Source organism: Bactrocera tryoni, chromosome 2 (genome assembly GCF_016617805.1).
Source record: "Bactrocera tryoni isolate S06 chromosome 2, CSIRO_BtryS06_freeze2, whole genome shotgun sequence".
NCBI classification, from domain to species: Eukaryota; Metazoa; Arthropoda; class Insecta; order Diptera; family Tephritidae; genus Bactrocera; species Bactrocera tryoni.
Window position 1 is genome coordinate 63,872,516 of NC_052500.1, and position 20,881 is coordinate 63,893,396.

Genomic DNA, 20,881 nt, shown 5'->3' on the forward strand with positions numbered 1-20,881 from the left:
CAATCGAGCGAATATTGTGCCAAAAGAGAGCCGAAACCAAAAAAATCGCGCCAAAGTCACTCAAAAATCAAGGTCATGTTGACTGTTTTCTTCGGTTATCGGGGTGTTGTGCATTATGAATTCTTTCCAACCGCTCAAACAGTCAACAAGGAATATTATTTGAACGTTATGCGTCGTTTGCGTAACGCTATCCGCCTAAAGGCCGGAATTGTGGAAAGACAATTTTTGGTTTTTACACCACAATAATGCACCATCCCATACTGCCCTCGTAATTCGTGATCATTTCGCCAAAAACTCAACCCATATCGTTCCGCAACCACCGTATTCAACTGATCTGGCGCCGTGCGACTTCTGGCTGTTCACCAAGCTCAAAAGACCGCTCCGGGGACACCGTTTTTATACAATAAAGGAGATTCAAGCCGCAGCGAAGATGGAACTGAAGGCCATCCCGGAAAGTGACTACAACCAGCGTTTCGAAGATTGGAAAATCCGTTGGCATAAGTGCATTGCATCGGGAGGGGATTACTTTGAAGGGGATGAAATTGATGTGGAAGAATAAATAAAGAATTTTCAAAATAAATACAATGTCACCTTTTGGGCACAGTAGTACAACTTATCAGAGACGTCTATAGCAGCAAAAAGAGAGCAGCACAACAAAAACAACGATGGCCAACCCATCCCCACAGACTGATACCGGACATACATTCGTTGATAGATAGACAACATAGGGACCTGGATTGCCACCTAACCCAAATACTCAGTGGTCATGGATGCTTTAGAAGCTACCTATGTATATACGTACAGAGTGTATAGAAGACTCTGAACATGTTCTATCATTGCACTCAAGTATATGTAAGTAAAAAGCATACTTGCAGCTAGTCTAACGGTGGAAAATTTTACTGCATTTATATGCGAGTCCCCTATAAAATGCAAAGCTGTCAGCGAAGCGGTAGGTCCAATGACGATAAGATTGAGTCATTTATAACAGTTTAGGCGTTAGTCATACGGACTGACTGATAGATGAGATTTAAAGTCTTTTTCTCTCCCATGAAGTAATACTTAGTCCAGTGATAATTTGGGAGAGACACGAGATGGAAGTAGGTTAGGCTTAGCGAATTAAAGTTCCGCACTCCGGCTTGCGATGCGTCCTCCGGCTATAAAACAAACAAAAAAAGAAGTGCTAGTATGTCGAAACAGAAGATCTGTTGATGTATACTGGGAATTTATGGCTGCGAAAAGTCTATATTTCCGATTTTTCCTTAACAAATTTATTTTACAAATCTGCTCACATCAGTTTGGGTATTAGTTAGAGTCGAATAAAATTCATGAATTGCCGAGAATATGAAAATAGAACTACTTAAAATACACCAGGCACAACATTAAATATATATAAGACGCCTCTACATTCACACAGGCAACAAAAACGAAAGTATTAAAGTGCCTCAAAACCCACAAACTAGTTAACACACCTTAAACTGGTAAACCATTAAATATTTCTGGCTTTATATTGGGTCAACGAAAATAAATATCAACAAACGGAAGTGACTTTGCCGCACAAAAAAGGCCAAGTAGTGCAAAAGTAGCCCGAAGTGCAAGAAAACTAAATGAGGTGTAGTGGTTGTGTGTGTGTGTGGGCGTTGGGTAAGGCAGCGGGGGGTGACGAGTGAAGTAGTGTAAGGCAATTGAAACTTTGCAGACACGCCGTCTGCATAAAAACCCGGCAATAGAGAAAATGTGCCAAGTGTTAAACTTTGGCAACGATAAACAAACTTATGCTGGCATACATATATTATACAAAAGCACACACACAAGCGGGAATATATTATAAATGTGCATGCCTGCAATATGCATACTATATGGAGACATACATATATTTATATGTAGACGTTGAACTAAAAGTTTGTGAGTGGTTTTGCTATTTTCGTTCTTTTAATTTTATTATACAACTTTCAAGGTTGCAGAAGGCACACATACAAACACAAACAAGAACGAGCATACACGCACATATAAAGTTTTGCAGACAGTTGTCGAGAAACTCAAGTGCAAGTGTGAATTTTGTGCACGCAAACACACACATACAGACAAACAGATGAATGTGAAGATTTGCAGCATGCCAGCACACCAGTGCACTCACAAACGCACATCTGCGTAGTTATTCATTAACACATATGTATGTGTATATTGCCGGCATACAAATATATATATATAATTGCGTTGTGTGTGTGCGCATAGAAAATAAATGATTACGGTAAATGTATGCAAGTGCATTAAACATACATACATACATATGTATATTAACCTATTGCTCTAGTTTTATAACTAAATCTTATGGCATTCTTTCGTAGGGAGCAGCAGCTTTCTGGTAGCCAAAAGGAAAGGCAGGCCAGCCGGCATTGCGTTGGTGAAAGGTAAAGTGGCAGCAACTGCCAGACGATGGGTGCAATGGACAGACAAGCAGGCAAACAGACGCCTGGTCATACATATCGATGCATGTTCGTGTGTTTGTATGTGTGTGAGGGTCGATAGATGACTGCAAGAGGACTTTGCTAAACTTCGAAAGCCGCCATGGACACAAAAACACCCACACACAAACATATATGCAAACATCCTTGTATATATTGAGATACACAATTAAACATATACATACATACATACATACATATATGGCTGGCCACACATACACCAATTGACTATAGAAAATCAAAGAATTGAAAATCTGGCAAACAAACAGTCGGATCTGTATGTTGGCCCGTGACTTAAGCCAGCCGAGGTAAACAGAGGATGGCAATACAGTAAATTATTGTTGCTATAAATATATTTGTGGGAGCGTGTTTGTTTGCTAAATATTTAATGTTGCAAATAATGGCATTTACTTGTGTGTGAAGACTTGATATTCAAAAACAAGAAGAAACGTTTATTTCGGCTGTAGAGAAGCTATAATACCATTCACAGCTGCATTTCTTATAGCATAAAAGGATATAAAATAGTTTCTTTGTATTGATTTTGATCGAACAATTTGTATAGTATGAAAATATCTTGTTAAATGAATCAGTTTTTCATACAATAACTTGGTATGGATTGATCTGTTTGTATGGTGGCTATATGATATAGTGGTCCGATCTCCAAAATTTTATCGGATATTATGGTGCTACCTTGTACAATATTCACTGCTAAATTTCATGAAAATATCTTGTCAAATAAAACAGTTTTTCATACCATAACTTGGTATGGATCGATATGTTTGTATGGCAGCTAGAACGTACAGTAGTCCGATCCGAACAATTTCTTCACATATTAGTACCTTGTCTTGGATAATAATGTAAGCAAAATTTCATGAAAATATATTGTCAAATAAAACAGTTTTTCTTACAGTGGCTTTGTTTTAATCGATTAGTTTGTATGGCAGCTATATCGTAAAGTGGTCCGATCTGAGGATTTTCTTCGGAGATTGTAACGTTATCTTGAATAATAATGCTGGTCAAATTTCGTGAAGATATCTCGTAAATTAGAAAGTTCTTCATGCAATAATTTGCTTTTGAACGGCCACTTTGTATGGCAGCTACATCGTACAGTGGTCCGATATGAACAATTTCTTCGGACATTACATTTTTGACTTGAATAATAATGTATGCCAAATTTTGTGAATATATCTGGCAAAATAAGAAAGTTTTGCATACAAACATTTGTTTTTAAACGGTCCGTTTATATGACAGCTGTATCGCACAGCGGTGCGATTTGAACAATTTCTTCGAAGATCGTACTGTTGACTTGGATAATAATGCATGTCAAATTTCGTGAAGGTATCTTGTGAATTAAGAAAGTTTTTCATACAATAATTTATTTTAAAACGGTCAGCTTGCATGACAACTATTTGACACAGTGGTCCTATATAATTTTTTTTTTCAGACATTTTAGAACTGCCTCCGATAATCGTCCATGCCAAATGTCGTGACGATATCTCGTAAAAGAAAAAAGTTTTCCATACAAGAACTTCATTTGGTTTTGCTATATGTTATAGTGGTCCGATAACGGCAATTCCAACAAAAGCGACTTAGCTCATCACGCTGATCATTCATAAATATACTTTATAGGCTCTTCGACGTTTACTTCTGGGTGCTACAAGCTACTTAACAAACCCTGTTCAAGTCATAATAAAGTTGCACATACGCCCTGTACGACAACAAGCAGGACATAGAGAGAATGTGTGTGTTAGAGAACTGGCGCCCAATAAGCAGCACACAGAAACAGTAAACAATATACAAGAAATAAAGCAATGAAGCTTACAGCAGGTTAGAGAAGACTTTAAGGGGGCAACTCCACTCTCAGCAAAGCATATAAGCAAGCCTATGCAAAGCAGCGCAGCATGAGAAGGTAGAGAAAGTGGTAAGCAGTAACAGCAGCAGCTGAACACATCGATCTCTTACTGGCAAGAGTGCTGTAAACAACAAGTATAAGATGTATTGATAGTAAATAGCGCAACGGAAGTATGGAAAGTGCAGCGAAACTTACATAACCTCAAATGTGGATTTGTTCTATAGGCGCGTACATATGTTTGTAAACAGTAGCCGCTCAGCAAGCCAACACAAATTTCGTGCACGAGACTTTTAGAGACTGCATGCCTGCATGTATTTGTGGTTATGCAACGCTTAATAACGGTATATAAAGGGTTGCATGTACACGAAAACAACTGACAATAAATATCTACTGATTTCAGTCTTCTTTACAGGCACAACGCAGAAATATTTTAGGCTGTCTCGAAGCTGATGTATGTGAGGTATGCCAACAAAAGTACTTCTACATACATATGTACATGTATGTATGCATATAAGTATATACATAGTTATGTATGTAGCTACTATATACATAAGCATGAAATTAGTGCCTGTGTGCATGCTTCTTAATGCCCATCTTAATGATTTCGACAGTTTCGTATTCATTGCTGGCTTGTGGTTATACATATATACAGCGACTAAGTGCAGTGACTAACCTTAATACATATATAAAACTATATAAAACCGCTTATATACCTGCATATACCAATGTTGCACACGTTTGTGTAGCACATGCAGTTCTAGACTGCCTTCTAATTAGTTTCTTACTGCGTGTTTGCGAGCACATAAGGAATGTGCGCACATTCTTTGTCAACCGAAAGCACCGATTTGTTATTAAGGACCAACTGCGAGGGATTGCAGTCTAATAGCAAAAATGTCACTTGCAGCGCAGGCAATGAGCGATGTCTCCACACCGGCATTGGTAGCTTGAAAATTCGCTGAAATACTTCGAATACTTCTGCGCGTTAGAAAGGAAGGAGGATATAAAAAGTCTAGCGCCGCGGATTGTGATTTTTCTTTTGCTATTGACAAAGTTGCTTACAATATATATGTATATCTGATATACAGATTGGAGGATACTTCAACTTTCGAACTTTTTTAGGACAGGCTTTTTGGACTGTAAATGATTATATCGTCAGCTAAAATGCAAAATAACGTAATATCATTTTCATATAAAATTTGAGTTCTAGTTATAAAATGGTTATATATTGGTTATATCTGAAAACGGAAGCTGAAAATTTTATGCTACATATATGTAATCTGATGTAGTGACTCGTAAGCAATAGGAATCTCAATTTCGATCTTTTTGATGATACTTATACATACATGTCTATAGTATACTTCTGCCAGGGAAAGGTTTTTCCTCCTGATTGCGCAAACAAAGCAGTTATAATCATACTGCTTCGATTGTTTGTTGAGATCTCGAGCCTCTCCAACTCTTAGAAACTAACGTTGGGCAAACTATCATCCAAAACCTTTCATTGTAAAGAAAAAATTTCCGGAATATCTATACTATCAATTGAACTAAAAAAAAAAGAAACTTGAGATATTTCAAATGAATTTTTCTTCAAGCTAATCTTGTGATATCACTGTTAAACTTCAGTAGACTGGTGTTATCAAGTATAACTCAGATGTGACCGATTCTAAGTGTATGGTGCATATGTATGTATATTCAAACCCCTAACCCTTTGACCTATAAAAGGCACGATGAGCAGCCGCGAATTTCCACCGTTAAGGATAGGAAGTCACGAATGGGATCATTGCGCATCATATTACTGTGGTGACGGCTTAAAAACATACAACCTATCTCACGTGACTCGTCGATTCACCTCTCTTAATGAAAACAAGTAAGGAAGGGCTAAGTTCGGGTGTCACCGAACATTTTATACTCTCGCATGATAAAGTGATAATCGAGATTTCATTATCCGTCATTTACATATTTTTCAAATACCGTATTTTTGTAAAGTTTTATTCCGCTATCATCATTGGTTCCTAATGTATATACTCGTATTATACAGAAAAGACATCAGATGGAGTTCAAAATAGCCTTATATTGGAAGAAGGCGTGGTTGTGAACCGATTTCAGCCATATTTCGTACATATCATCAGGGTGTTAAGAAAACATTATATACCGAATTTCATTGAAATCGGTCTAGTAGCTCCTGAGATATGGTTCTTGGTTCATAAGTGGGCGGCGCCACGCCCATTTTCAATTTTTAAAAAAAGCCTGGGGGCAGCTTCCTTCTGCCACTTCTTCCGTAAAATTTAGTGTTTCTGACGTTTTTGTTAGTCGGTTAACGCACTTTTAGTGATTTCCAACATAACCTTTGTGATGGGAGGTGGGCGTAGTTATTATCCGCTGATTTCTTCCATTTTTGAACTGTATATGGAAATGCCTGAAGAAAACGACTCTGTAGAGTTTGGTGGACATAGCTATAGTAGTTTCCGAGATATGTACAAAAAACTTAGTAGGGGGCGGGGCCACGCCCACTTTTCCAAAAAAATGACGTGTAAATATGCCACTCCCTAATGCGATCTTTTGTGCCAAATTTCAGTTTAATATCTTTATTTATGGCTTAGTTATGACACTTTATAGGTTTTCGGTTTCCGCCATTTTGTGGGCGTGGCAGTGGGCCGATTTTGCCCATCTTCGAAATTAATCTTCTTATGGAGACAAGGAATACGTGCACCAAGTTTCATCATGATATCTCAATTTTTCCTCGAGTTACAGCTTGCACGGACGGACGGACGGACAGACAGACATCCGGATTTCAACTCTACTCGTCGCTCTGATCACTTTGGTATATATAACCCTATATCTGACTCTTTTAGTTTTAGGACTTACAAACAACCATTATGTGAAAAAACTATAATACTCTCCTTAGCAACTTTGTTGCGAGAGTATAAAAATATCCCCGCAAGAGTGGAGCACAAAAGAAATGCTAGACGAAGTAGAGGAGAAATCTACATTCAAGAAATTGGTATCGATACGTGGGTTTAAGAATATTATGTCGAAATTGTTCAAAAATCCATTGAATGACGCTCCTAAAATGAGCCGTAGTCCAAAAAACACGTCTGAATCAGTCGAAAATCAAGATGATGCTCATCGTTTTCATAGATTATCGTGATGTGGCTTACCGTGTAATCATTCCATGAAATTAAATGGAATATGGAATAGTACTACTTTGCGGTTGTAAGGCCACTACGTGGAAAAAAACGTGAAATTCGTTCTATACGACCGAATTTTTGAGCAGAAAAAAAGTGGAAAAAACTTTAACTTAAACTGCATTTAGAAATTATTCGCTAAAGTCACTTTTTTCAGTCCGGGTCAAATTTGATCACATGGTGAAGTTAAGTATACAAAAAATTTTTAAACAAGTCGAAAAAAACTTTGACTTAAACTGCAATTAGAAGTTATTCGCTAAAGTCACTTTTTTCAGTCCGGGTCAAATTTGATCACATGGTGAAGTAAAGTATACAAAAAATTTCCAAAACAAAATTTATTAACGAAAGTGGAAAATAAAAACGTATTGAAAATAATAAAAATATGAAGCAGCAGATTTTTTTGTTTTTATACATATTCAGTTATAACATATAGCAATAAATTTCTGCATATAGTTAACTGCGCGTAGACTTTATAAGCTCTCCCTTGCAAAAATTCGCGCATAATTTCAATTAAAGCATAAATTTAAAACATTAAAATTTTTTATGGCATTTTTCGCATACTTTATAATAAATGAGCATAATTATGGTTGTCAAGTTAAATTGCAACATGTTGGAGTAATCAGCAATTGAGTAGCGGGAAACTACACGAAGTATAAACACACAAATAAATAAAAGCAAACAAATTATAATATAAAAGCATAAGTGTAGTGGCCAGTAAACAATACATACGCCACACTAACCACATTAAAAGCACTTAAGTCTTGTTAACAAATGGAATTGCGCTACTATGTAAACATATATGTATATGCAAACATATATATATATATATATATATATAAGTGTAACAGCTATCTTTTTATCGAGTTATGTGAGTAGCCACAACTATGTGTTGATTCAATTATGTGTAGAAAACCATATGTACGATATGTTTGTATGTGGGTGTATACACTTATCAATTACACTCAATTCAAGCAACTCACTCCGTTCAACAGTTGACTACACAGCACTTTAATGGAGTAAGTAGCCGCACAAAAGATGTTGGGGCAACTCTTACGGGTGCCTTTGTGCTGGCCATCTATGTATGTGGGTATGCATATACATATGTATGTATGTATGTGCGTTTGTGCGCTGACATTAACTCCAGCAAGTATTTCAGCTTCAATTCATTTCAATTTCAGGCACATTTGGACGGATTTTTTTGCGCAAACAATTGTTTAAGTAGTTACTTAAAGTCTCTCTTAATGGACGGTACTTAGCAAGCGCTGGAATATGCGAACACGAGGCAATGCATGTGCTTTAGATGTTTTTGTTTGCACTCCTTTTATACATAACAGTGCAATACATCAAAATGTCAGATAAAACATAAAATTACAAATAAACAATAAATATATTTTGATAGATTAAAAAAATATATATCATAAAAATAATAAAAAAAAAAACAAGTAAGGAAGGGCTAAGTTCCGGGTGCAACCGAACATTTTATAATTTATTGCAAGAGTCAAAGCCAGGGAAATACTTTAAAGTGTAAAACGAATCATATAGAGTAAAGTCAGCTGGATGTTCGAAAATCCTGATATTAGTTATATAGGGGCTAGGCCCGGTTTTAGCTTAAATTTATCTATTTTAGGCACAAAGATAAACTGTCATGTGTAAAACACGTACTCTCATTTTTATTGAGATAACTCACATATCGGCCAATATATGCGTTACAAAGTCACCACGAAGTTCGAAAATCTTTGTATTAAGTATATGGGGGTTAAGAGAAGTATTGGTCCGATTCAAACCATTTTTGACATACAGTCATACCATAATAAGAGAAGGATTATCACCTCATTTCATTTATATATATCACACATTGAGCGACATTTTCGATCAAAAATCAACTATAGGTAATGGGGCCTAAATATTCGGTGTCTAGGGTCTTGAACAGTTTTTATTGGATTTAAACAATTTTTGGTTATAAGTTGGCACACACTGAAGACATTATTCGTGCAAAGTTTTATGCCGTTATATTAATTGCTTCTTGGTTTGTGTACTGGAAACTGAACGAATCAAATGGAATTTAAAATTGTGCTATATGGGAAGTAGGCGTGCTTGTTGTCCGATTTCGTACTGTGATATAGTAAAGTAAGAAAAATGCCACCTACTAAATTTTTTTCGTAATCGGTCGGTCGGGTCCCGAGCTTTGGGATTTCACCAAAAAGTGGGCGGTGCCACGTGCCCGTTGTCCAAATAGCGTATAAAGCTCTCTAATACCATTTCGAAGTTGAAATTTAATGTCTCTGGTGTATTTAGTTATTGAATTATCGCACTTTTAGTAGTTTTTAACAGTACCGATATATGGGGAGTGAGAGGGGATATCCTCCGATTCCACCCCCACTGTTTGTAGAAGTTCGTGTAAGATAAGGTTTAGGAGATATGTATATTAAACTTGCTAGACGGAGGGGCTACGAACACTTTTTCAAAACAAAATTTCCCACAAGTGCACCTTGTTACTGAGATGCTTTGTACCAAATTACAGCTTATTATATCTTAATTTAGTGCGTAGTTATGGCATTTTATATGTTTTCGGTTAATGGCGATTTGTGGGCGTAGAAGTGGTCCGATTATTTGATTTTTTTTCGGTTTTTTTGTACTAAGAAACCCATATACCAAGTTACATTGAGATATCTCAATTTTTATTCAAGTTACAGCTTGCACGGAGGGACGGACAGACAGACAGTCAACTGGATTTCAACTTTCCTCGTCACCCTGATCATTTATATATTTAACTCTAAACCTATCTCGATCAGTTTTAGGTTATACGTACAACCTTTAGGCGAACAAAACTAAAATACTCTGTAGCAACTGGTTGCAAGAGCATAAAAACGTTAGATAAAAAAAATTAAATTTCATAAAAACAATAACAAAAACGTTAAATTCGATTGCACCGAAACTTTAATACCCCTCACAGGCGCATTTCATATACTTAAAAGGGTATAAAAAGATCTTTATCTTGATTTTAGTAGGTCAGTTTGTATCGCAGCTATATGCTATAGTGGTATGATCTGAACAATTTGTTGGTAGATTGCACCGTTGCCTTGGACAATAATGCATACCAGATTTCGTGAATATATCTTGTCTAATAAAAAAGTTTTCCATACAAGTATTTGATTTTCGTCATTCAGTTTGTATGGCAGCTATGTACTTATATGCTATACTAGTCCGATCTGAACAATTTCCTCGGAGGTTGTAGCAATGCCTTGAACAACTATCCATGACAAATTTTATAAAGATCTCTTTACAAATAAAAAAGTTTTTTATACAAGGATTTAATGTTAATTGGTCAGTTTGTATGGCAGCTATATACTAAAGCGGTACGATCTGATGAATATGTTCGAAAATTCTAAAACTGACTTAAACCATAGACCGCGTCAAATTTCGTTAAGAGACCTTTTCAAATATAAAAGTTTTCCATACAATAACTTCAGTTTGAACGGTCAGTCCCCGACGTTTCCTGCTGGGGATGAGAACTTTGCGGCAAACTTAATATACGCTGCTTTGGGTATAAGATATTAAATTAAATGTGTTTATTACAAAATAATACATAATTTTATGCTACGTTCGCTGAGTTATGCTCAACCCTTTTTCACAAATCTTCATTGTCTTGCTTGATGATGAACTTGACTCGTTGCGTTGAACTTGACTTCGGCGAAAACAATGTTGGATTTATCAAACCAAGCAAAAGAAAAACTTCAAGTAAATACAATGCAGCAGATCAACTGCAAGCCACACCTTACATGAAGTACTTGAACTTTGTAAATAATTATTTTTTCGAAGTTTTGCGGGGCGATTGCCTTGAACAGTGAGGTCCTAAGCAATTTACTTATAAAAAATTAATAAAGAAGCATTTATTATGAAGTTGAAACAACGGTAGTAAAATGAATCAGTATACAAAAATCTCAACTAAAAGACTTTATTAAAAATTTAATATGTTTTCAGAAAAAATTGTTTTGTAGCAAGCAAATTCAGTGTAATATTAAAAAAAATTAAAATAACTTAAATAAAAATGTTGTGAAAAATTCAAAAAAAGAGCATATATTTTTATTTTTTTTGGAAATTTATCTAAGTTTTCATCAACGTTGTTGTGAACAACTTAGTTTCAAATTAAATAATTTATATGTATTTTTATTTATCTTATTTAAATGTGTTTACATTTATATCTGCTGATATGAGGTTTTAATAGTTTACTTATTTAAACGCATTCTAAGAAAAATGTTGTCTTCGAAATATGTTACTTAGGAGACCAAGGCAAAGAGCTCTGAAAAGCTTGTAAAACTTTAAAACTCATACATATGTTTTCTGAGTAAGGATGAATATTGAGAAGAAATTGGAATTCTAAAATTTTTGAATCAAAGAGCTAATTATCTGAATTTTATCTAAACTTTTCTAAAAAGAATCAAATATCATTTTTTTTTACATTTGTTAAACATTTTTGCCTTACTTATGAGAGTCTATGGTATGTACCGGTTTTGTAGTCTTCTTCAACAATACAAATTGAGTGAAAAAATATCCGCTTTGAATCAAAATGTTGTAAAGGAAAATAGAGAAGAACTCAACTATTGCGAATATGTCCAAAAAATGTCGGAAAAGGCAGCTAAATTCACAACGTTTTTAAATAATGCCTTGCATGCAACAAGCCAATTTGGTGAAAGAAATATTTTCTGTGTACATAAAGCGACTATTTCTTCTTTATTGGCGTAGGCACCGCTTACCCGGTTATAACCGAGCCATCATTTACTTACGGGAATTCGATGTGATTCGCTCAATATTTATTTATACTCGTACACACTAAGTACTTACAATATATCATAATTTATGGTTGTAACCGTAATGTTGGAGATATGTAGATATGTATATATGGCATATGATTCTATGCACTTACCTAAAAATAAAGAAAATAATTATGTTATTTAACATTTATAAAATATTATTTGACTTATTCGTAATATATAAATATAGTTTTAAGGGTGTATTCTGGTTTAGAAGCTCGAATTTCAGGTATTTTTTTTGATGCGATAAAAAAAAATCAAAAAATATTTTGACTATCCATTTTTTACATGCTTTTTATTGATATTCTAAGAATACAAAACATAAATAATATAAGAAAAAAAAATTAATTTTAAAAAACTGCAGGTCGGCGAAGTAGAGACTGATGAAACAATGGCTTGTCCTGGTGTGCAGGATATAAATCCTTTCCGTGACCTAAGATCAAAATTTATGCGAAATCCGTGAAGAGTAAAAGTGTAGTTTCGTACTTTCCCTGTTTTTTTGTGGTTCGGAATTTTTTAAAAATAAAAAAAATCTTTCGAAAGCTCTTCGTAGTGCGATACTATAATGTATAAGAAAGCTCTGTGTAAAATTTCATGTGAATCGGTTAAGTAGAACTTGAGATATCATGCACACCGTTTCTAGAAAAATAGTTATGAGAAAAACGAGTTTAAAGTTTGAGAACTAGTCGCGCGCAGTCGGAGTCACAAAATGAGCTGTAACTTGGAAATTAATTTGAATTTCGAAAAATCCTCTTAAGGACATATTTTTGAACGGTTATACTATAAAAATATGCAAAAAATAAAAAAAAATTGATTTTTCAAATTTCTAAACCAGAATACCCCCTTACTTCAAAATATTTAGAATACCTAATATTTTAGTTTTAACGGATATTCAGCTATTTCAGTTGTACACATATACTATTTAATATTTAATACTGTTTTGATCCGTTTATAAAATTTTCAATTATTGAAGCATATGTATATTTAGGATTGGAAAGGTTAGGACTATTGGTTGAATTTTTGGTGTCAAATAAATCACTTAGCTCAACCTCCATTAATTAAAAAAAAAAAAAAAAAAAAAAAAAAAAAAAAAAATCAAAACCCACCCACCACTTGAAAGAAAAAAACTTATTTTTCGTGAGATATTTATTTTGAAATCGATGATTAACAATCAGAGATCTTATTGGCATCGTTGGAATGTCGGAAGGATCACTGCAAACCATTTTGAAAGATCATTTAGGCCTATGAAACGTGAAAGCACTATTGGTTCCAAAATTACTAAATTTTTTTTGAAAAACAGCATTGCGTTAACCGTCTGTGAAATATTGCTTTTCGACCACCAGAATGTCATGAAACGTATTATTACTGACGAAGAGTCTAGGATATATGCTTACGACCCGGAAACAGACGATCAATGTGAGCCGAAGCCGGAAGAACCACTCCACAGCAGATCAAAAATAAAGGTTATGTTGACAGGTTTCTTCGATTATCGGCCCCTCCCCCTCGGCTAAACTGTCAGCAAGAAATACTATTTGAGTGTTATGCGCCGTTTATGCGAAGCTATGCGTTAACAGAGTTCGGAATTATATAGTAAGCCGACAACACTTGGTTTTTACACCGCGAAAATGCAACGTCGCATAATGCATTATATCCGTATATAACAGGCAATTCTTCGTGAGTTTTTCGCCGAATTTCCAACTAATACCGTGCCGCAACCACCGTATTCACCTTACTTAGTCTTACTATTTTTTGCTCACGGTAGTATTTCAACACAATCCAGATTATCGCTAGTATTTGTTTTTACTGACATCAACCTACTTCACGATCTTAAAAGCCAACGACACCACAATGAAATGAATGAAAGCAAGTTAAATCATTTGTTAAGCGACTACAAGAATAATGTCATGCAAATAGCCAAGAATAGGCGAGCAAAAAGGAACTGAAAGATTAAAGAACTGAGTCAAGGTAATCTTCAAATATAAAACACAGACACACAGTTATGATAAATAAATAAGAATAATATGCAGACAAGGAAGCGACTAGCGTTGTGGCGCCAAGCAAGCAATAGATACAGACTTTGTGTGAAATATACAGTATATACATATATTTTATATCTATATAAGTGAGAGTAACGAACGCGGAAGCAAGTCAAGGCAAGGCAAGGCGTCAAGGTTCAAGGACAAGGATGCGATAAGCAAGACACACACATACATGCATATATATACATAGATAGACTCAACGAGACAGCTAGTACATTAAAATTATATTCATAAAAACAAAGCAGAAGAAAGTGCTGACACACTTCTGAAATAGCAGACAGCGCCGGCAGACAAGCAGGCAACAGCAGCTGCCGTGGCTGGCTGCGGCAATGGCAAACTTAAGAGTGTCGAGAGACAGTCAGAAGCGGCAAGTAAAATGGATAAAATAAAAAAGCTTACAAATAAATATGCAAAAGCTTATGTTGCAGCGAAGACATAGACTAACAGTTATATAATATATGTATATCTGTGGCTGTGTGTGGGTATTTACTTTCATTCACTTAGCTGCAGAGATCGCCAAGCGCGTAAAGATACAAAGGAGCAGAAATAAAAAAATAGCGTTTTTTACAAGCAAGAATAACTAGAATAACTTGTATAAATAAATGCATGAATGAATGAAGAAGCGAAGAATGAATGGAGGAGCAAATGTTGTAACGGCGAAAAGGAGCAAGCACGAGCTTGGCTTTGGCGATCCATGGACCAAAGCGCACAGAAAGCGCCAGCCAGTTGGCTAGAAAAATAGTGTGAAATTCAACGACGACGACAGAGAGAGACAACCACGGACACCACGGACCGACACAACCACAAGCCAAAGCAAGCGACGAAGAATAAGTGAGTGTAGAAGCAACAAAAAAAAATATTTAAAAAAAAAGTGTTGGAAGGAAAGAAAAACACTTGTATGGGTGGCAATAAAAGTTCGCAAGTAGCAGCAAAGGCAGACAGCAGACAGACAGTTGGAGGAGCAGCGCAGGCAGGCAGCTGAGCGCAGTTAGAGACTACCTGTTACTACAATTGTGGCATGAAAGCAAGTAGGGTGTGGCAAGATGGTAGTGTGTTGTCATGTAATTGCCATACAAATATATATGTATATATCTGCTTATACCACTATATATGGATATATAAAAGAAATAGTTTTGAAATAAAAAGCCGGAGAATTAATGCATGAAAGACTGCAGCGTCGAGTGGCGCGCATCCAGTAGAAGGCGCTTGTGGTGTTGTAGCTGGTGGCGAGCAGTGCCAAAAAGAAATGGCAAACACCAAACTGTGTCAGCGCGCAGCTGGCAAAGAAGGCGGTGCGCTTGGCAGAAGACACTATGCGGTTTCAAGGATTACAACTAAAACAACAACTAATAGAGAAATTGCGACGCTGTGTGGGGGTACGGCAACAACAGCAACTGCAATGTATATATAAGTATGTTGCAGGTGGTGGCTTGGTGTGGCATAAGAAATGCGCTCGAAAATTTTCTGCGGCGCTGCCAAGTGACGGAAAGTATGTCACGTGGTGTGCAGACAAGTGTAAATAAGTTAGTTGCCGGCATAACTGGCGTTTGTGTTAGTGCTTGAGTGGATATTCGTTCACTTTTTTACATTTTATTGCAATTATTTCTTCTTCTTATGCTTCTTGCCGGTTTTGTGCCACTATTTCTAGCGCAACTTATTCGCTATGAAAGTAAAAGTTTTTCTCTATTAATTTCTTTTTCTTATTTTTTACTTATTTTTTTTGTGTTCTCTGTTTATTTTCAGCTTCTTTATTTAATAACGTCGGTTAGTCTAGCGGCTGTCTGCTGGCATGTAGTAGTAATGGTGTTTGTAGTGGTGTGAAATGTGCGCCACAAGTAGTGTAAAGCTGAGAGAATTTAAGATTCTGGTTCATATAGATGACGTGGTAATTTTTTATATATATTTGAAATGTCTTTTTTGCTGTGATTATTAAATACATTAAAAAAGATTGTAATCTTCTCAGATCTTTTTAAATTTGAGGACTAAGTTATTTGAGGGTGTTTTTTTTTTGTTTTTTTTTTTTTTTTGTTTTGGTTTCGAAGGGGGAATCTTTCATAGATACGCTAAGAGTACACCCTTTTCGGAACCACGCCTAATATGGATGATCATACTATGCCGAACTTGCGTAACAGTACACCTACGTACTTAACCTTAACTCCGACTATAGTTCACTGATCCATAAACATTTCTTCGCAAGACTACGTTCAGCCAAGATTGCCTCTTCATGGGCACCTTTCTGGACTACACTTCTATAATCTCTCTGTTTTCGCTACCTGGTTGCCTTTCGTTTTTTCCCAGTTCCTGGAGATTGCGGATCAATTCTTCACTTTATTCCACACGAGTTTGTATTGTAACATGTGTTACACAATATTTTCTGAAGTCACACGTTCATTGATTCCATTGATTAATGACCGTATTCATAGTCATCAGTTTCGCCGTGCTTTCTCTCCACCCATGCTTGCACCTTAACGATTAACCTTTCTTTTTCTGCCATGTCCCAGCGCCTCTGCCACTCAGATATACTTTTCTGCCTTTCTTCGTTTCACTCTACTGTTATAAGTCTTCTTTCAATGCCTCTGGATTTTTTGTAAACTCTTCTGAGATCTAATGCCATTGTGGTGCCTCGTCCGACACCGTGCGCAAACCACAAATAACCGCGTCCGAGATCTTGCATTCTTTACGTATGTATTAATCAGCATTGCTGGTCTCTATATGGGCGCTGCATACATTAGTACTAAGTGGCTGACTTCGGCCAAGAGTGCTCGCTTGCCCTGGCTTGGTCCTTCAATATTAGCCATCATCCTCGATAGGGCGACGGTTATTCGTGTCGCTTTTTCACATGCTTTCTCAATGTGACTGCTGAGTAGTTATATTATAGCCATTGATATTAAGTGTAACATCTTCTACTTTTTTCCTGCCTGTAATTAGCACTACTTCCGTTTTATGAGCTTCTAATTGGAGCTCTTTCCCAGTGAGTCAGCTCTTCATCCTTAAAGTCTATCCACCTGATTTCCTTTCCTACCACCGTTACCGCAATACCATCAGCGTACCCGATAATTCAGACCATCTTTTCTAATGGGAGTCGTAGAACGCCGTCAAATAGCACGTTCGACAGCAGTAGAACCAGATTCTAATGTATTGAACTGAGATTGTTTGAGTATATAAACTGATGACATGGATTCAATCGAGTAACTTTTCATTGCTTTTTCCTAAATGTTGACGATTTGCGCTTTCTTTTCATAATCGCATTCGTGTGTGTAGTGAAAACGGGCAGACTAACAGCCGCCGATAATTTTTGGACTGGCTGTTTTTTGTCATCATTGCTTTTGTTGTTCCAATCAACTCTGTATTTTTTACTAAATCTCTTTTTGCGGACCTTTTTTACACTTACCTTAGTTAGGTTATGACCTATGTACATATATACACTTAATTTTTCAGTCGGTTTTTCATCAATGTCTCTTGGTGATATCGATATATAAAAATGCTCTGAACTGTTTTTTTTATCACTTGGAGCTAAACTTCTAGAACATACAAAAAGAAGTCCTAGCAAATATTGCCATATTTTGTCTGAAGAGACATTGATGGTGATTCTTCACTTTAAATTATGACGGTTCACTTGGGCAACTTTGTAATAGGTTACTGAAGTATTACTCGGGTCTTCACTTATACGTTTCATAAAGCAGTGGCGATTATTTTGTATGAAGGAATTAATTAGGCTCCTTTATAATTGCTATAAAGAGGTATTCTAGTCTAGAAATTTGAAATAGTTTAGAGTAGATATTCAAAAATATGTATCTCCCTAAGGGTTTTTCCAAAATTCAAAATATTTCAACTCAATTGTACATCAAAAAAATATAAAAATAAAATATATGTATATCAACTTTAATAATTTCAATTGTTATAGCCATTTAATTGTCGTTGACACCATACCGGTTTGAGCGCAAGAAGTATCTTTGAAATGGTTTTTTCGATACCACGTCACGATACCTTAAGTTCTGATCAGTCGATTTACTTGAAATTTGGCATGAATACTTTTTAATATCTCTCAATCGTATGAACCAACAAAAATTGAAAATTTATAGTTTGTAATAATTCGAAACTTCGACAATTAAAAAATGTTGTAAAAAAGACTGTTTTTAGTGCTGCCATTTAAGGGGTTGTATATGGTTAGAAGACCGAAAAAAGCGCATATTACAGAATTTTTCCTGAGAAAACTTTTAAATTTAAGACTAATCGGTTTAACAGTTTTCGAGTAATGTTGGTCACCGACTTTGATAACACCATTTTGAACTTAACTTTGAAAATATTCACCGGAACGATATGAAATTTTCTGTGTATATTCATAAATATATGTACATTAAGGAAATAAAATTAAAAACAAAAAAAAAAAACGATTTTTCAAAATTCTAATTGTATATAACCCCTTAAACCAAAAAAAAAAAACAATTTTTGTTTCTGTTTTAGTGGTTGAGACGACAATAACATTTGTAAACAAAAGTCAGTTATTTTTATACCCTGAGCAGTGTAGTATATGTATTAAGTTTACCACTTTGTAGCACCCAGAAGGAAGCGTTGGAGACCCTATAAAGTATATACAAGGTCTGTCGCAAAAGAAACAGAACTTTTTAAATATAACTTATTCTGGTGACGCCCTCTATTGGTGGATATATGAAATAAAAAGTTTGATCTCTTGTTGACATTTCGTAAAAATTTTAAGACAATTGGATAACTACAATCGATGTTATCGATCAAAAAGTGACAGCAGCTTTTGGTCATCGGTCGTAAAATGCAAAGAGCAAATATTAAATTTTGTTTTAAACTTGGAAAAACGTTTACTAAAACATTTCAAATGATGAAAAAAGTTTATGGTGATCAGTGCCTATCCCGTAGTAATGTGCATGAGTGGTTTAAGCGATTCCAAGAAGGTCGTGAGGACCTCTGTGACGATCAGAAGTCGGTCGTCTTCAGAAGTCAAAAATAAAGACGAATAACGATTCCGAGGGTATTGTACACCGAGAGTTCGTCCCACCTGGCCAAACGATTAATGCTGTGTTTTACCTTGGTGTTATGAAGCGTCTTTTCTCACGCATTCGTCGTGCTCGACCACAATAGCGTGAGGCAGGGTCCTGGCGCCTGTTGCACGATAATACAGCGCAGTCATCGGTCGACGCTTGTCACTGATTTTTTGACAAAAAACTTCATATTAACCATTAATCACTCACCCCACTCACCTGATCTGGCACCCTGTGATTTTTACCTATTTGGAAAACTTCATTTGCCCATGAAATCCAAAAGGCGATGACCGATATTCTCAAGAGCATTCCGAAAAATGACCTTAAACACCCATTTGAAATGCTAATTGACCGGGCTAAACGATGTATAGAAGCACAAGGAAACTACTTTGAATAAAAAATATAACTTTTGAAAAATATTAATTTTTTGTTGTTTTTTTTTAACAGTCCTGTTTGCAACAGACCTTGTGATCAGTATGTTGAGCTGAGTCGATTTAGCCATGTTCGTCTGTCTGTATATAAGTTAGCACCTCATACATTCAAAAAGTATCATATGATGCATTAATATCATATGATACAAAGTAATAGAATCGCTGAGAGTGCGACACGTGTAGTGGCAACCTGTGGGAAGCGCTGCGTCAGCAAACTCCGTACCCGTTGCAGCGGCAAACATAGGTCTAGAGTTAAGTATAAGTAATTGTAAATTATAGTTCTTAAGCGGGATTCAATAAAGGAGCATAGCTCCCAGAAAACATTTTTTTTAGTAAAAATAACTAAACGTTTTTTAACTTATATACGAGCTATTCCCTCAGTTTTCAAGATAATGTGTTGAAATTTTGCAAACGTCATTTTCTCTTCAAGAAGCTGCTCATTTGTCGGAACTGCCGATATCGGACCACTATAACATATATGTAGCTGCCATACAAACTAAACGATCGGAGTCAAGTTCTTGTATGGAAAACTTTCGCATTTGACGGTATATCTTCGCGAAATTTGGTACAGCTTATTTTCTAAGGCAACAATGTTATCTCCGAAGAAATTGTTCAGACCGGCTCACTATAGCGTATAGCTGCCATACAAACCGAGCGATCGGAATCAGGGGCTTGTATGGAAAACTTTCGCATTTGACGTGATATCTTCACGAAATTTGACATGGATTACTACTTAAGATAATAACATAATTTTCGGAAAAATTGTTCAGTTCGGATTACTATAGCATATCGATTCCATACAAACTGGACAAATAGTTACTAAAAGAAATGCACCTGTGAAGGGTATATTAGCTTCGGTGCAGCCGAAGTTAACGTTTTTTCTTGTTTTTTTTAATATCTTCAAGGGCAAAAATTGTGACAACGGCATTTTTTCCTCCTCTACTTCCACCAGGACGCACAACAGTATGAAAAAAAATATATATTTATATTTTATTTTAGATGGTCTTTAAATATGAATAAATGAATGAGAAAATGGTGAGCAAAAATATCAGTTTTAACAACTCAACATTATGCGGACCTCTTAACACTTCT

The 20,881-nt window shown here is 35.8% G+C and overlaps 1 protein-coding gene across 1 annotated transcript in view; it reads right to left on the bottom strand.

The window, feature by feature from the left end:
- Positions 1-20,881, bottom strand: part of LOC120769297 (neuroguidin) — a 203,565-nt gene that overhangs the window by 128,813 nt on the left and 53,871 nt on the right. The gene's annotated exons all lie outside the window — the stretch shown is intronic.